We start from the raw sequence: 15,287 nt of genomic DNA on the forward strand, positions 1-15,287 counted from the left end.
CCTGGGGGGACCCCTTACTAGTGGTCACTTCTTCCCAGTCAGCCTGAGCAGTCACTCCTTCACAACAAGGCAGGTATTCATATTTCCCACAACCTTATTTATTTATTTATTTATTTATTTATTTATTTATTTATTTATACCTTAGGAGCAAGAAGGAGCAAATTTTACAGATATTTTAGGTGTTGGGAAACCTTGTTTTGGGTCAGCAATTTCATAAGGGAAAGGAATTGTCTGGTGAGGAGAGGGATTAGCTAATGGGCTAGTCTATGGCCATGCTGACCAAGGGGCCATGCTTGTTGCATACCCACCACACTCCCACTCACCAGAACTTCAGCATACTAAACCCTTCCTTTTTGCGTTGGAGAGCTAAAAGGGCTGGGTCAAGCTGTCTGTGCACAACCATGATCACAGAATCACAGAATTTCTAGGTTGGAATGATAACCCTGCTGAGGGTGATGGAATCAGCTCAAACCTTGGTGTGGGAATTGGCCCGTGCCAATGCTAACCAGAGCAGAAGTTGGCCCAAGAAAAACCAGAGCTGCCCCATAAAGTTGTGCAGGAGTGAACCAGCAGGTTTCCAGAACAGGATTTTTAAGATGAAGACATAACAGGTTTTTTAAGTTTTATAAAACTGTTTCAAGAGCCTGTCAGGGCTTTAACAAAATGTGATCAGAGAATGGCATGAGCTTGCAGTCAGGCAACTAGAGAGCCCTTCATGCCTGCTCTGAGCCAACTTCTGCCTGATAAACTCAACTCAGCCTCGATGCCCCTGGCAGACCCATGGGGTTCCTATTCCTATAGCCCTGGCAGGTCTCACCCTGGTGCATCAGCATGGCTGGGTGCAGGCTCATTTTTCCTTCAATGTACATCCACATGTGGGGTCCTGCATGAGGCAGACTTGGCACATCATTACCACTGGCTCAGAAAACAGCTGCCACTCATGAGATTTTGCTATGAATATAACTCAACTCCTTACAGACGGTCAATACCAGGCCCCTGTGCCATTGAAGTCCCCTTCAGAAGGGAAGTTTTGCTGTGCAATTCTAGCAAATGGACACATGGAGTCTATTTTTAACTCTAAATCCCCCCACTTCAGGGTTGTTGCTTTTTCCTCTATTTCCTTTCATCACAGCAAGGAGCTTATTAAGAACTTGCTTCTGCAGCAGGGCAGACTCATACAATTTGGATTTTATTTGTTGAAGAATAACCATCTGTCAGCTACTGAGAAGGAGGAAAAGAATCTATCCCCGAAGATTTGGAGATCTGTGAGTCTTTAACTCACTCTGTGAACATGCTGTATCTCAGAACAGGAACTGAAGTGCCCTGGGAAATCAAACAGGAAAATCAAGTAATAAAGTGTTCAGAGAGGCAGTGTGTAAACGTGAAGCGTGAGGGTGGAAGCACTTGCCCGCAGAAAGCAAAGGGCTCGTGTTAATAATCAAAATGACCTCACACTAATAAATTAGGCCAAAAAAAAAAAAAAAAAAAGAAAGTGAAGAGGGAAAGGAAACTGCTCTTTAAATGCTCATTGTCAGAGAGCTGTTTAGCAGCTCTCGGTGTAATCAGCAAGTGCTCCCTGGTGCAGGTCTCTGGTTACCTGTTATGTTCGTGGCAAGCTTGCAGAAGTCTGTGCTGCATAAACCTCCAGAAAGGTCACAGGCTGCACACATATGTTGTGGTGGATATGTGAGCTGCTCTGCATAATTACTCACCTTTTTTAATAAACTCCCCAGTCTCTGCTGAGACCTCCAGTGGCAGCACAGGGGGACCTGCTGCAATGTACACCAGGAACAGTGGCTGCTTTTATGGGCTCAGGAGGCTCCTTTGCTGAGGGGTAACAGAGTCGTAGAGCCAAACATGCAGTTGCACTGCCTGTTGGGTTCCAGCCAGTCCCACAGGCTGTCATGATACACCCCTGCTGTTTGCAAAATTAGTCCAGCCCCTCACATGGCTAGGAGGTGACAAGAGGTGGTAGGATGCAGCTTTAAATGCTGCAGTGCCCTGCAGTTCCCTTGTGCTTGTGGTTAGGAGGAGCTGGAGATGATTTTGGGAAGCTCTTCAGTACCTAGGTGCCTGCAGTTTGCCAGCTGTCAGTGGAGACAATGCAAACTCCCTCAGGAGCACTTGTCTGTTCACAGGAGCTGTTTGGCCAGGGGCATTTGTATGACCTCCTGTTGCAGCAGCAAGCCCCCAAAACTGAACCAAAAGAACTCTACCCATGGATAAATGGTGATGTTCCCCTTAAACTCAGAGCTATTACTATCAGTTTGAAGAGCTAGACATCCTCCCACCTGCTGTGCGTTGTCCATCCTGATGTCTCCTGGGCCTTATCCACAACCCTTGGTACAGAGATAGGTGTTATGCTATTGCCTAGTTCACATCCCAGCCAACACAACCCAAATGTGCCCATCTCCTTCTGCTGCAGGGACCCTGTGCCCCTGTATCAGCTAATTTTGGGCTCTCGTCATGAGGGGACCTCAAGATTGCAAGGAATTGTCAAGCATGGATGGTCTGCTTTTGCAGCTGGAACACATCTGGTCCAGTCTTTGGGTTGTCCGGTGCCTCACCTCCAGTCCCCATTACACCTCGGAAGGTCTCCTTCTTCCTTACATCTGTGTAGAAAGTGTAGCTGGGAAACCAGCTCACCCTACTGTGGGTACAGCCAGATGGAGGAAGAGGAGATGGCAGATGGCTTTGCAGATTATCTGCAGGTTCCATCTGAAGCTCAGCTGGTGTCACACTTCACTTGTGCATCGTGCCTACTCATAGCTTCTTGCAAACCCCCAGGCATTAATCCTGTTATGTGCCTGACTCAAAGATCACAAACGCTGTTCCCACCATGTCTGGACCTTGAGGCAAGACCAGAGATCAATCCAGATCAATGCCTTATGAACTCATACAGTTTATAGGAAGACCGAAATCTTTCTAGGACCTGTCTTGCTTCCTCCAGACTCTACCACAAAGTTCAGCCAGAGGTTCATTTAGAGGGCCACAGCTGAGTAGGTTTGCCCTGTTTTCTGTATGGATGCAATTAATCTGCCATCACTGATTATTTGCCAAGCATGGATGGACTCAGAGGTCATTCTCTTAAAATCTTAAATGGTATGGACAAAGGGAGTATTGCAATTTGAGGGTACAGTTAGTGCACTGAAGTGTAAGAGACAGCTATGGAAAAGCTTATGGGCTTGTAAGAAGCAAGAAAACATCATACCATGCAGAACAGCATAATAGAAACTGGGAGAATATAGAAGAGAAAACACTGGTGTAGGCTTATCTCCCTCCCACTTCTCTTTCCTTACAAATATATCAAAGGCTATGGAGGAATATGGACCTTAGTCTGCTCTAATATTCTACAAAATGCCTTGGTGCTCCTCAAGAGTTAAATCCAAATGCCACTAAAGACATTCTCTTTATTTTTGGAAGACAATAGAAAGTAGAACCCCAAGATTTCCTAGAGAAATAGAAGATCACCCCAGCCCATGTGATTTGCAGTATTTGTATAATTTCTTTCTTACTTTCCATTCCATCCTACCTGAATTTTGTCTACATCAAACATAAGCAGGCTCAGCAAAAACTTACCTTGGAAAAGGAGGGAGATTAAGGGGATGAGGCAACTGTCTTACAAGTAATAGAGAAACTGTGATGGGAAAGAAAGAGATACTAAGGAACTTTTGATAAGAAATTGATTAAATTACAACAGTTTGCATAGCTAAGTTTTGTCAGAGCCTTGTCCGAGTCTTGTCCTATGTAACACAAGATGGAGCAATGCAAAGAGCAGCTACGTCACTTCTGTTTTCTTCTCCTCACAGCAAGTCACACCTGTCAATCACCATAAATTGCCAAATTAGACATTTACTATCTGTTGGGGTTAAATGTGTTACTTTCATGCGCTAGCTGGAAGCTCATAATTAGCTCACACCTTCTTATCAGAGACCAGCTACATTTTCCTGTTGTTCTTACTTTTATAGCTGTTTTGCATGCTGTAAATCTGTCTCCACTGGGAATGCCTTATTTACATCCATTTATTGCAAGAGAGACTGAACTAAATTAACGCTAATTGACTCCAGTTCTGAGAAATTTCAGCCACCATTTCCCATTCAGTTTAAGAGGGCCTCTGACTGTGTAGGTGTGTGAACTTTAAAGATGACGGGCTAAATTCTGTCCTTTGGTAAGGCCATATCCACTCAGAGCAATTTTTGTACTTTAGAATTCAGTTGATTCAGTGTAAATTAGAGCAGAAGCTACTCCACCGCTACGTTTTTCCAACATTTAATTAGAAAACTACATGCTAAAACAATTCCCTCCTGCTTGGAAACTTTGGATCCATTTGAAGTTTGGAAAATATCTTGCTTTTATGTCTGGACTTTCTAGGGCTGTTAACATGTCCTGGGGCTGCTGAAATGACTTTTCAATTCCATACAATTGCACTGATGAAGTTAAATTATCTGTCTTATTTTCCACTTTCATGTTGCTTGCTCAATTTCTCACCATCCCTGCTGCTTTATATTCTGAAAATGTTCAAGCAGGGAGGAGAACTGGGCATGTCTTATTAGCTGGATAACTCATCCCTATTCCAGAGTTATCTGCAAAAGAGATGTTAAGGGGCTTGTTTTTTTCCTCGTAGCTTTTCAAACAGGCTGTTGAGGGAACAGATTTTAGCCAATGTGTTTATACATCTTGTGACTTACATGGGCGTTTGGTGAGGAGATGCTCAAGGAATTGCTGTTGGTAGTGTCTGACTCCTCTCTCAAAGTATGGAGCAGCACCCTGAATCTTGCCAAGCACGCTTACTCATGTCTCCGGGCTGCATTTTCCAACGCTCCTGCCATCCTCCCTCATAGCCATTTGCTGTCACCAACTGTTTAGTAAGCCTCAGCAGGAGCTTTGGTCCTAGCAGCAAAGAGTAGATCTTGTAGGAGCCATCAAGCTACTGGAAAAGTTTCTTTTCTCATTCAGTTAGCACTGAAACTGCCCTGAAGCCCACAGCACGCAAAGGTCTCATTTCTAGGGAACAAGGTATCAGTCTTGCTCTATCCATTTTGGTGCTTTGCTTTTGCTGCTGACAGCCAGTGTGTTTCCAGCTTTAAGATGGGACTGACTGGTTCAAATGCTCTGAGTACCTGCAGGGTGAGTGTGAATAACTCATTGCCTGGTTAGGGAAGGGTGTGATGAACATTGATGGGTACATGGAGACTGACATGTCCAGAACATGAACAGAGCCAGATTTTGCACTTTGAAACCTGGGAAGAATTTGACACAAAGTTTTCTAAATTCCTTCAGTTTTCTCTTAACCAGGGATTTTCTAATATCAGAGAGAGCCTGGATTCAGGATCTTCATAAGCCTTCTCCAAAGTCCCAAAATGAATGACTGTGGTCATTCTTTTTTATTATCATTATTATTGAAGCGGCAGATGCTGGCAGTAGATGATGTATTGCAGACAGGGTTTGGGGGGAGTTGAGTATAAAGTATAGAGAGCTGTCAGATCACAGTGCCAATGCCCTCGAGCTCTTTAAATCAAGGACAGGAGCACTCTGTAACATATTCAGCCAAACAAACACATAAGCTAACAGACCCAGCAGCCTTTTATTGGAAAAGACTCTCTTGCAGAAAGATGGTGTTTCAATAAATGTGAAAGCAGCATTTTCTCATGAGAAAAAAATAATATATATATATATTCACATTTAGGTAGAGAGCTGGAAATTGAGTGGTGGAGCAGTTTGTGTGCTCTCTCTGGGACAGAAGACTGCCTCTAAATCTAGGCATTTTTTTTTTCCCCAAATGACTCAGCTCATCTATCTTCACTGAAATCAAGTAAATTCCTTGGAATTCAATTTTTTTTTTTTTTTTTTTTTTTTGTCAAAGATGTATTTTAACTGGGATTTTTTTCAGATGCCCCATTTCTGACAGGAATTCATGGCAATAAACAATATCCCTTTCTATTTTCTGCAAATTATCTGCATTTTCTGAAGTTTCTACACTTTGGTAAGGCTTCAGACTTCCAAAAGGGAGGAGGAAGACAGAAAAAATGATCAAAATAACTTCTACTGTAGTGAACTATTTAAAATTGTGAGAATTACAAGGTATTTTAAAGACTTTTTCCTTTCAAAGTATCCTGTTGGGATCCTGTAGAAGGGGATAGATCTTATTTTGCAAAACTGCTAATTCATTTTTTGACCATCTCCCTGTCCAGTCCTTCCATAGTAGGCCTCCTTTTTCTAACCAGGTGTTGTTGCTCTTTTCAATCAATGTTTTACTGTTTAAAAGATTTGCAAAAATGCTGAAAAGCCTTTTAATGCCTATTTCAAAACTAAATCGCCTTTAACTATATCTTTCTGAATTAAGAACTCCTGAAAATCTCCTAAAGTCAGTATTCTGCAGAAGTTGTAATGCTTAAATAAGCACATATCTTTCAGGGAAATTGACCTGAAGTGGGAATAACACAGAGGGAACACGCATGTCTTCTTTTTTTCTATGTGTGGGAAGTAGCTTGAAATGATGTCTTAACCCATGAACATATGAAATAAACATTTGCCCTACATCCCAAATACAAAAAAGAAAGAGAATATGAGTCTTCCAACAGAACAAGAAATCTCTTTGGGCCAATACAAATATGTTATAATTTCCAAATCATTTTGGTTTCAACCACTCTGTTGCAAAACAGAAAAAAAATACTGAATGTACATTTATATTAAGTCAAAATAATTTTCCCATTTAAAAATTAGAGAGCCAAAGTTTTGGTTTAGAAAATATCCAAATAAAATATTATGATTATTTTTTATGGGCTAGAATTTGTTGAAACAGAGCCCTTCCTGACAATATAAGTTCATTTTTGACAAATCAGAAACTTCAGATAAACAAGTTAAACAAGTTCCCTACACCGTCTGTCTGGCTTGTCTACCTACATTATAAATTATCAGGAGCTGTGCAAATCTTGCAGGATTTACCAGAACGGGGCTAGACCTTTAAGCATTGCCAGAAACCTGAATCTCAGATTGCTGCTGTAGCTATGGATGTGTTACAGCATGAAGCTGAGGCATTTGTAGTCCATCAGGAAGAACAATCTGGGTTTAGGAGGACGTAGACAACCTATATATATGTTATATGTATCAGGATACGTACATGTATACAGGACCTGATGCATGTGAGGCCAGTGGAGGGCCATCCACACAACTGTAGATCCTCTGTCTTTTCTCTCTTATGGCCAGTCAAGATGTGGCCCTGGATAGGAAGTGGCATTTCTAGGATTGGAGGCTACTAATTCCCTTGAATTTCAAACACAAACAAAATTCCCAACTCTACCTCAGAATAGTAAGTTGATTCCCTTTACACCAGAGGAAATGCATTTTTTACTTCACAAAAGGAAGATGAAGAGTTGTCTTTCCAGTTACAACCATTTTGGACACTTATTAAGTATTGTCCCCAAAGAACGTATGTCATTTTTTATTTATTTATTTTTTATTTTTAAGAGAACAGCAGCTTCCTACACTCCTATGAACAGCTGTGCAAAAATATAATTAACTGTTCCCTGAACTGTTGACAGCTGGCATCACCATTTCATGGGGAAATATCAAAACTATAACAGTTCTGTCTTGCAAAAGACAGGTAACCTGCAACAATTAGGAGGTTTTAAAATAGTTTTTTTCTCCTCTTTGGAGAGGGTTGACACAAAGTTTTATTTAACCTAGCAGACTTTGTCCTCTCCTGAAATAAAAAGGAAGATCAGCCACAACACTCTTCTTTCTAAAGTATTCACTGCCTGCATCCCATCATGGGACATCATGGGATGGTAGTGGATTTCACAGCCAACACAAAGCTGAAGGACACTGCTTTTATTATCAGTTAGGGAGAACATCTGTCCCAGTCCTTTGCCTTGTCAGGGTAATTATTCCAATCATACAGGAAAAACAAACTCCCCCATTGAAAGCAACTGGATAAGAAACTAAGAGGCGAAACTGAATTCTTTGTCTGCCACATAGGACATCTGATATCCTGCTCCCTGAGAAGAGTCTCTCATGCAAAACAAAAAAGAAGAGGGGGAAAAGAGCAGCTTGGATTCTGCTCTCTCTTAGACAGGGTCAGCTGGGAGCTGTTCTGGTGCACTCTTTCTCAGGAACACTTTAAATGAAAAGGTTTTCTTCTGGATACCAAAATATGTATATATATATTTTTCAAACTGGCGTCTGAAACTGTGAAAACATGTGTTTTTCCATGTGCAAGCAGGAAAGATACCTTGGGATATTCAAATCAGGTGGCTGGATGTACGCTTACCAAATCTGTGCACACAGATTCCTGCCTGATGAATGTCTCCAGATGGCTCAGCTGAGGTTACGTATGGGAAATGTGGTCCTTACTTCAATCATTTTATAGGTATGGATAATATCCATGCTCAGCCAGCAAGCAGGAGTGTTTGGAGACAGGGCTGCGCACAACCCACCACTGCCACCACAGTTCCAGGTGGGATGCCCCAAGTCCTCAGATACAGGAAACAGTTTGTAAACACTGACTGGGGCCAGAGGGATGAAAGGGTCATTCAAGGGAATCCTAGGAATCAGGTAAATCCAAGAAATGACACAAGCAAGACCTTCTCATCCTTTCCTCATTACTACATCTGGTATCCAGAAAGAAATTGAACTCCGTGAAGGAAACCACTGAGGGTTTCTCACATCCTCCACTCGCCATTTACATAACTGAGGAGCATTACAGGCAATAAAACCTTTTATCATCATAGGTACATCCCATGATTTCTTTCCCAAGTATGCAAAGCTTGCGCAGTGCCTTCTGCAGCTCAGTACACACAAACATGATGAGGATTTTCCTGGGACAGGAGGGGAAAAGACAGAGTGAGGCCAAACCAAGCTAAATGCTTAGGATGACATTTATTTATTATTAGCAAAGAGATCAAGAAAGCTTTCCTAGCTAGGATGATCCAGGTTCCTGGATGGTGTGCACAAGAATTTCCACTTATGTGCAGGGCAATGGGAAAGAGACCAGGAGGGCTCAGGGTGTAGCCTTGGGGGACCTGGAAGACACAAGCTGTGTGTCCTTCTCTGGGTGTCCTTGTGGGCTACCATCCTCCCCTAAGACCAGCACATGGGCTTCACCTCTACCCAACAGCCTTGCCACGCAACTGCTGGTTTTCAACAGATACCACAAATGATCATTCCAGTGCAACAGAGATTTTTACAACTCAGACTGAGCCAAACTGGAAAACAAACAAACAAACAAACAAACCAACAAACCAAACCAAACCAAACCAAAACAAAACAAAACCACTTTATTTGAGACAGAAGAGGAGTACGCATGCAGGAAGGTTGTCACTGGCCACCTTGTGCAGCTTCCTTGTGGGGAGAAGCCTTTTAGACATGTGCCACCCTTCTTCGTAAAGTGAGGCCAACCAAGCTGCGAGAAGAAATACATTTAAGACCAATGTAATTGTGATACATACTCTAACCATCATGGCTCTGAGATGAGACTGAGAAGGAGAGCATCAGCTTTCCTCTAAGCTCACAAGCCTTTCTGTAGGGTACTAATGATTGTGCTGAATCCATACTGTGCCACAGAAGTATCCTAGAAATATCTAGTTACTTGCCCTTCCCCTTCTCCTTCTTCCAACAAGTTTAATCCCAAGACCCTTCAGGAGACTTTGCTGATTGCAGGCACTTTCCAGCATCCTAAAACATGTTGAGCCATCATGTCTACTGCACCTCAAGACTTCCTTCTAGCAGGGTGATGCCAATAGCTGCTGCAGTTTCCTGGTTGAGTTTTTGTTTCATAAAAGCAGGTATTTATTTTTTTGGAAATGCCATTAAAAAACTTTACCTTCATACCAGGCAAGCAAAGGTTGAAATCAGGTTAGAATGCACATAACTTCATACTTATGTTCCTAATTGTGTTTTTGCAGTGTTTCACATTACACTTTTTCCCTTGTCTCCTAAGCCTCTTTCACTTGATAAATATACTTGTATTATGAAACTGCCCACTTTCTACATTCTTTTTCACTTTCTTCTCTCACATCAAAGCCAATATAAATAAAAAGTAAATTGTTGAGCTAACAAAACTGTTAAGAGAATACACTTTTTCCCCTGGAGCTGTAAAGATTTCCAATACCCTAGCAGAACTGTCTTAGATCAGTAATTGTTAATGGAATAAAACAGTGTCAAAAGGTAAACACGGTTGTTTGATAAGTCAGGTTGACTGTGCCTTTCTGGACCGTGTCTCTTGCCTGTCTGCTTTTGTTTTGTTAAGATTAGCTGTTCTCAGTTCAAGGGAGTAGCCAGAAAATGAATTTTGTATACACAGCTCTGTTTGCAACTTCCAACCCCTGCACTTTTTCATTTTAACACGGCTAGCACGTATGCTGCTTCAAAGCAGCTTTCACAATGTGCCCTTGCACAATCTCTGAATTGGTTATTGTGGGTGCAACACCGAATGAACCTCAAAAGATGAGCCCGTGAAAGTCACGCAGCTAAATATCTTGAAAGGCATCAAAAATTAGCAGCTCAGCAGTTCCAGCAGGTTGAACAAGAGTCTTGTCTTTGTCGTAAGGAAAAACAGGGAGATACCAAGCAAACTTTGATGCTGTTTTCTCTAACAGTCCTTGTGGTGCCTACTCTCTCAAGCAGTTCATGGCCCTGCTGGGCTGAGGATTGCAGTCCTGAGTCTGACCCTCCAGGAATTTATGTCTGAGCTCCAAATACATCCAGTTATCGCATTCTAAACACAGGTTGGTGACAACCAAAATTACGTGGCAAAACCCCATCTCAAAAATATTAACTCAGGCCAGGGAAGGACCCTGAATATGGTTTGTTTTTCCTGATATTCAAGAAGGCAGATCTCATGAGATGACCTGCAAGGGTGGATTTTCTGCAGATAGGATGAATAATTTGCCAACACAACACCTTTGTAGCCCAACACCTCAGACAGCCTGAAGATACCTTGGTTTTGAGAGAGCACAAAAGTCATAAATTTGCAATAGCCATTAGTTATGTCATTAGGTATGCCAATAGTTAATTAGGAGCAAATGGCTGAGAATTCACAGCTTTGTTACCATATGACGAAATTTCTGTGTCAGAAGGGGGACCTCTCACAAGGAAATCCTGAAAAAATAAGAGAACATGCACTAGGTATTATACACATGATGCTTATCTGGCTTTAGAACATTTGTTATCTTAAAAAGAAATAAATAAATAAGAATTAAACAATGCTGGAAAAAAATTATTGAGGGGATTTCAGCCAACAATGATGTCAGAGCTCGTCTGCCCAAAACTCTGTGGTCTCCATTGCTACATTCACCTACTTCATCAAGGCAGGTCTGTAAAGGAGCACATGGCATCTTTTGCAGTTTTCTTTGACTGACAATCTCTAGGTCTCTATTAGAAGTTTGCAGAATCCCTGTGCAGAGCAGAAGCTGGCTTGGGAAGGCAATTCTCAGCTTGTGCAATACAAAGGCGATGGCTGCCCGGGTTGGGGTTCTTGCTATTGCAGGAAGAAGCTGCTATTGTGCTCTGTGTAATCATGTCTTGTTGGGTGAATGCATGCCAGTCCTCATTAATGATGTTACTGTTACATTATGCTAATTGTATCTTTGAAGCTCTGTAATTCTGATTTTTCTGAACAGCTCAATAAAAAAAGTTAATTAAAAAAAGATGTTCTCTGAAAAGAGCAAGAGAGACGCTCTCTCAGGAGTTAGGAAGAGTAACAAAGGAAAAGCTTTGCCTCAACTGTCCAATTGACCTTAGAGATACACACAAGTTATTAATTAATCAATGCTGCTTCAGATGATCTGAGAGTACATGGACAGGAACCAGGATGTGGACAAGAGAAGGTAGGAGATGTTAGCAAGAAGGAGCAGGCTTCCCTCTTGGCTTAACCCTTCTCAGCAATACCCTAATTAAAAAAAAAAAAAAAAAAAAGACTTTATACTCCCCAGGAGAGCTTAGAGAGCAGGTGTCATAGGCTTCAAGAAGGCAATGCCTTGAGGCTTTTGCAAGATGTTTGACACAGACTTGTTCCAAGGAGGTAGGGAGCACCAGGAGACTTCTACTTGCTTCCATCCAGAGGAAAAAAAATGGAGCAAGTCTTACTGCAGAGGTGGAGGGAGACTCCCAGGGGGAGTTCAGAGTTACCACAGATTTCTTGTGCAAGACCAGCCAAGTCTTTAAAGCCTATTTCTAGAAGGATATTTAGACACATAAATAAGTTCTCTGATCTAGGCTTCAATCTCTCCTGCCATCTCAAAACTTCATAAAATGAGGCTTTTCCACCCCATTTATCTCATCACTTCTATGTTGGCAACGATCTCTGGAGGGCAGGAATGGCCTTTCTAAGCATATAACTCACTTGAAGTAAATAATAATGACTCGATGGGAAAGTTAAGAAGTTGCATAGAATAAACTTATTCCATTGTAAGTCTTCTGAAATCTTTCCAAATTTTGCTGGCTTTTTTGTTGTTGTTGTTGTTTTGTGTTGAGAAACATTCTTCTTCCCACACGTTCGTTTTTGTTCTTGGTCTGCAGCTCTGAGCGCTGCTATGAAGTTCGAATGGCTCTTGCTGGTCAGAGTCTATGGGGCTCCTGTGTTTCTGTCATTTCATGTGTCATGCAAACAACCCAAAGCCACAGCAATAAAAACTTCATAGTACAACAAACCCCCATGTGGTTGATGTATGCCACATGGTGTATTCTGTTTGTTACTGGTCACACTTGGAAATTATTCAGTTTCTTTTTGCCACCCAGTCCCATTGTATAAAGCAACTTTTTCCTGTTTGAAGTCCAGTATGTAATTTAATTTAAATTTATTTATTTTTTTTTTGAAACATGAGGTATTTCTCTTGGGTGAGGTAACAAATGTCATCAGGGAATATAACTAGATTTTGTAGAGACACATTTCTTATCTGAGTCTGTGTTTCTATTCCTTCTTTTTTTTTTTTTTTTAGTCTTTGGACCCTTAATATTTGTGGCTGTACAGACACACATAAAATAAGTAAAGCCAAGCAACAAACCTTGCTTTTCTTTAAGAATATTTTAAAGTTCTCCATAACTGATAACTGATCTGCCTGATGTTTTTCCATGACTGGAGGGTCCACTACCTTCAAAAATATTTATCATGTCTTCTGTACAAAGTATCCTACGCAGCATAACTTGTACTGATAACAAAGGAGAATGCATGTAAGGACCAAATGTAGCTACTAGCTACTAGGTCTCAGGAGACAGGCCAAAATATTTTTTGTTTGTTGAGTATTATTATTTTTTTTTTTTAGTTTTGACACAAACAGCATTTTCAGTGAGCTGAATCCAAGTGCATTCTCAGCTGGGGAGAAAGGACTGATTGATGGTAGTAAAATATTAAACTGCTCAAGGTTCCTGCTTCACAGTATATAAAACCAGTCACATCAGCTCATGTTTCACTTTTTATGTCTTTTTTATGAAAAAGAAACAAAAGAATCCGATAAGCATAGCTCAAAGCTCAACCAAGCTGCCCGTACAACCAGCCTCCTCAGCATGCAGTTACTTGCACATTTGTTATGAGAAAAAGACACATTTAGATAACATGGCTGCAATGGGTCAGCATGCAAATTGGGTGTGAATTTGCTCTCATGGTGTGAAGCATGACTCCTACACAGCTCCATCCATAAAGGCAACAGGCGCTGACATCTAGTTGCATCAACCTGTGTACGGCTTACAGGGGCCAATCTAGTGATCAAAAATCACTAGGGGTTGTTTGTCTTCAACCCTCATTGACATGCACACTCTTCATGTTTTTGGTAAAGATGCACACAAATGGTAAACAGCAAGAGAGGTAGCTGAGGAGGTGCTGAGGACTGTCATTGGCTTAAGGTTACACCATGTACTCCATGTCCTGACATCTACTGCAACTTTTTATTGAACTGGCCACTCTTGGTTTATCACCAGTGAGGGACTGTTAGAGGTAGAAACAGGAGCTCTGACTTTCTCCTCTCTATCAACCAGGTGTATTTTGAGTGCCAAGGCAATAAAAGCATCTCTACTTTTGCAAAGGCCTATACTGGAACATGATTTCTCCCAGGCTGAATGCAATCACACTGTTTGCCTGGCTTGTGTCAGCAATATCTCTGTGCTTGTGTCTGGCAGCCCCAGCAGCATGTGATGCCAAAACAGCTTTGACCACTACACTTAAAAACACCAAAGGACAATACGTCTCTACTGAAAACAATTGCCAGAGCTTGACAGCTATTACTCACAAAAGATCATGGGCTCTGGTGTACACAGATCTCAATGGCATTTTGCACTAGTGCCAAAGTGTCAAATTGCCCTCTGGCTTTTAGGGTCATGGCAAATTTAAGAAACCACAAATGAAGATGAACTCATAGAGGACCTACTAAAACTCTCGAGCAGCATAGCAGCCAGTGTGGTTCATGCATTGTGTTTAACACAACCTTATGCCATCGTGGAAGCGCTGGGGAGGGCACAGGCACTGCTGTGCTAAGCTGCTCTTAGAAGGGAACAGTCTAGTGGGTGGCTTCTCAGCCACGGCTCAGTAGTCCTGGAAGGCAGGCAGGGGTGTGCACATCGTTTCTTTTGTTGAGGAGGACAATTGTAATTGGAGAGAGCAAGATTAAGGTTACAAGACACAAACTCACAATAATGACAAGATGAAGTTCTCCAGCACATGTTGCTTGAGCTGTTACAAATTACAGGGCTAGAAGAGTGCTCTCAATAGTTGCAAATTGACAGTTTTCTAGACAAAGCCATGCTGGGATGTCACAGCTATCTGATAAAATGCACTCTACTTTGCTGTTTCCCCTTTAGAAGGCTGATAAGGGCTCAAAACTTGTAGTAACACATTATTTGAATTACCATAATTTTATCCACAAACCAGGATCCAACTCTGAAAGGCACAATTCAAGACCTATAATACAAGACCAATTCTTACTTTCAGAGGATTCACATTGGAAGCATGAGGCTGACACAGATGAAAGGCAAGAACAAAATATCAGCAGGGACTGAAATGGTCTCCACCTTCCAGTAGCCCAACTGTGAAGACAGGCATGGTAGACCTGTGGATATTTTGGGTTCTACCTCTCAGGTAGGTGTCCCTGGGGGAGGAGGGTCCCACAGTAACAAACCTCTAGGAAAAGTGTAGGCAAATCGAAGTCAATTTTGAAGGTTGAAAAGAGGCTGAATGCCTTGATGTGGTAGCATTCCCCCTCAAAATGGTACCTCTGATATGTGGATGATGTGAAAGGATGCAGATAATCATATATAACCAACATCAGTTTGAGCTGAAATTACACCATTTTTTACCCTCA

This window comes from Aythya fuligula, chromosome 4 (genome assembly GCF_009819795.1).
Source record: "Aythya fuligula isolate bAytFul2 chromosome 4, bAytFul2.pri, whole genome shotgun sequence".
NCBI lineage: Eukaryota > Metazoa > Chordata > Aves > Anseriformes > Anatidae > Aythya > Aythya fuligula.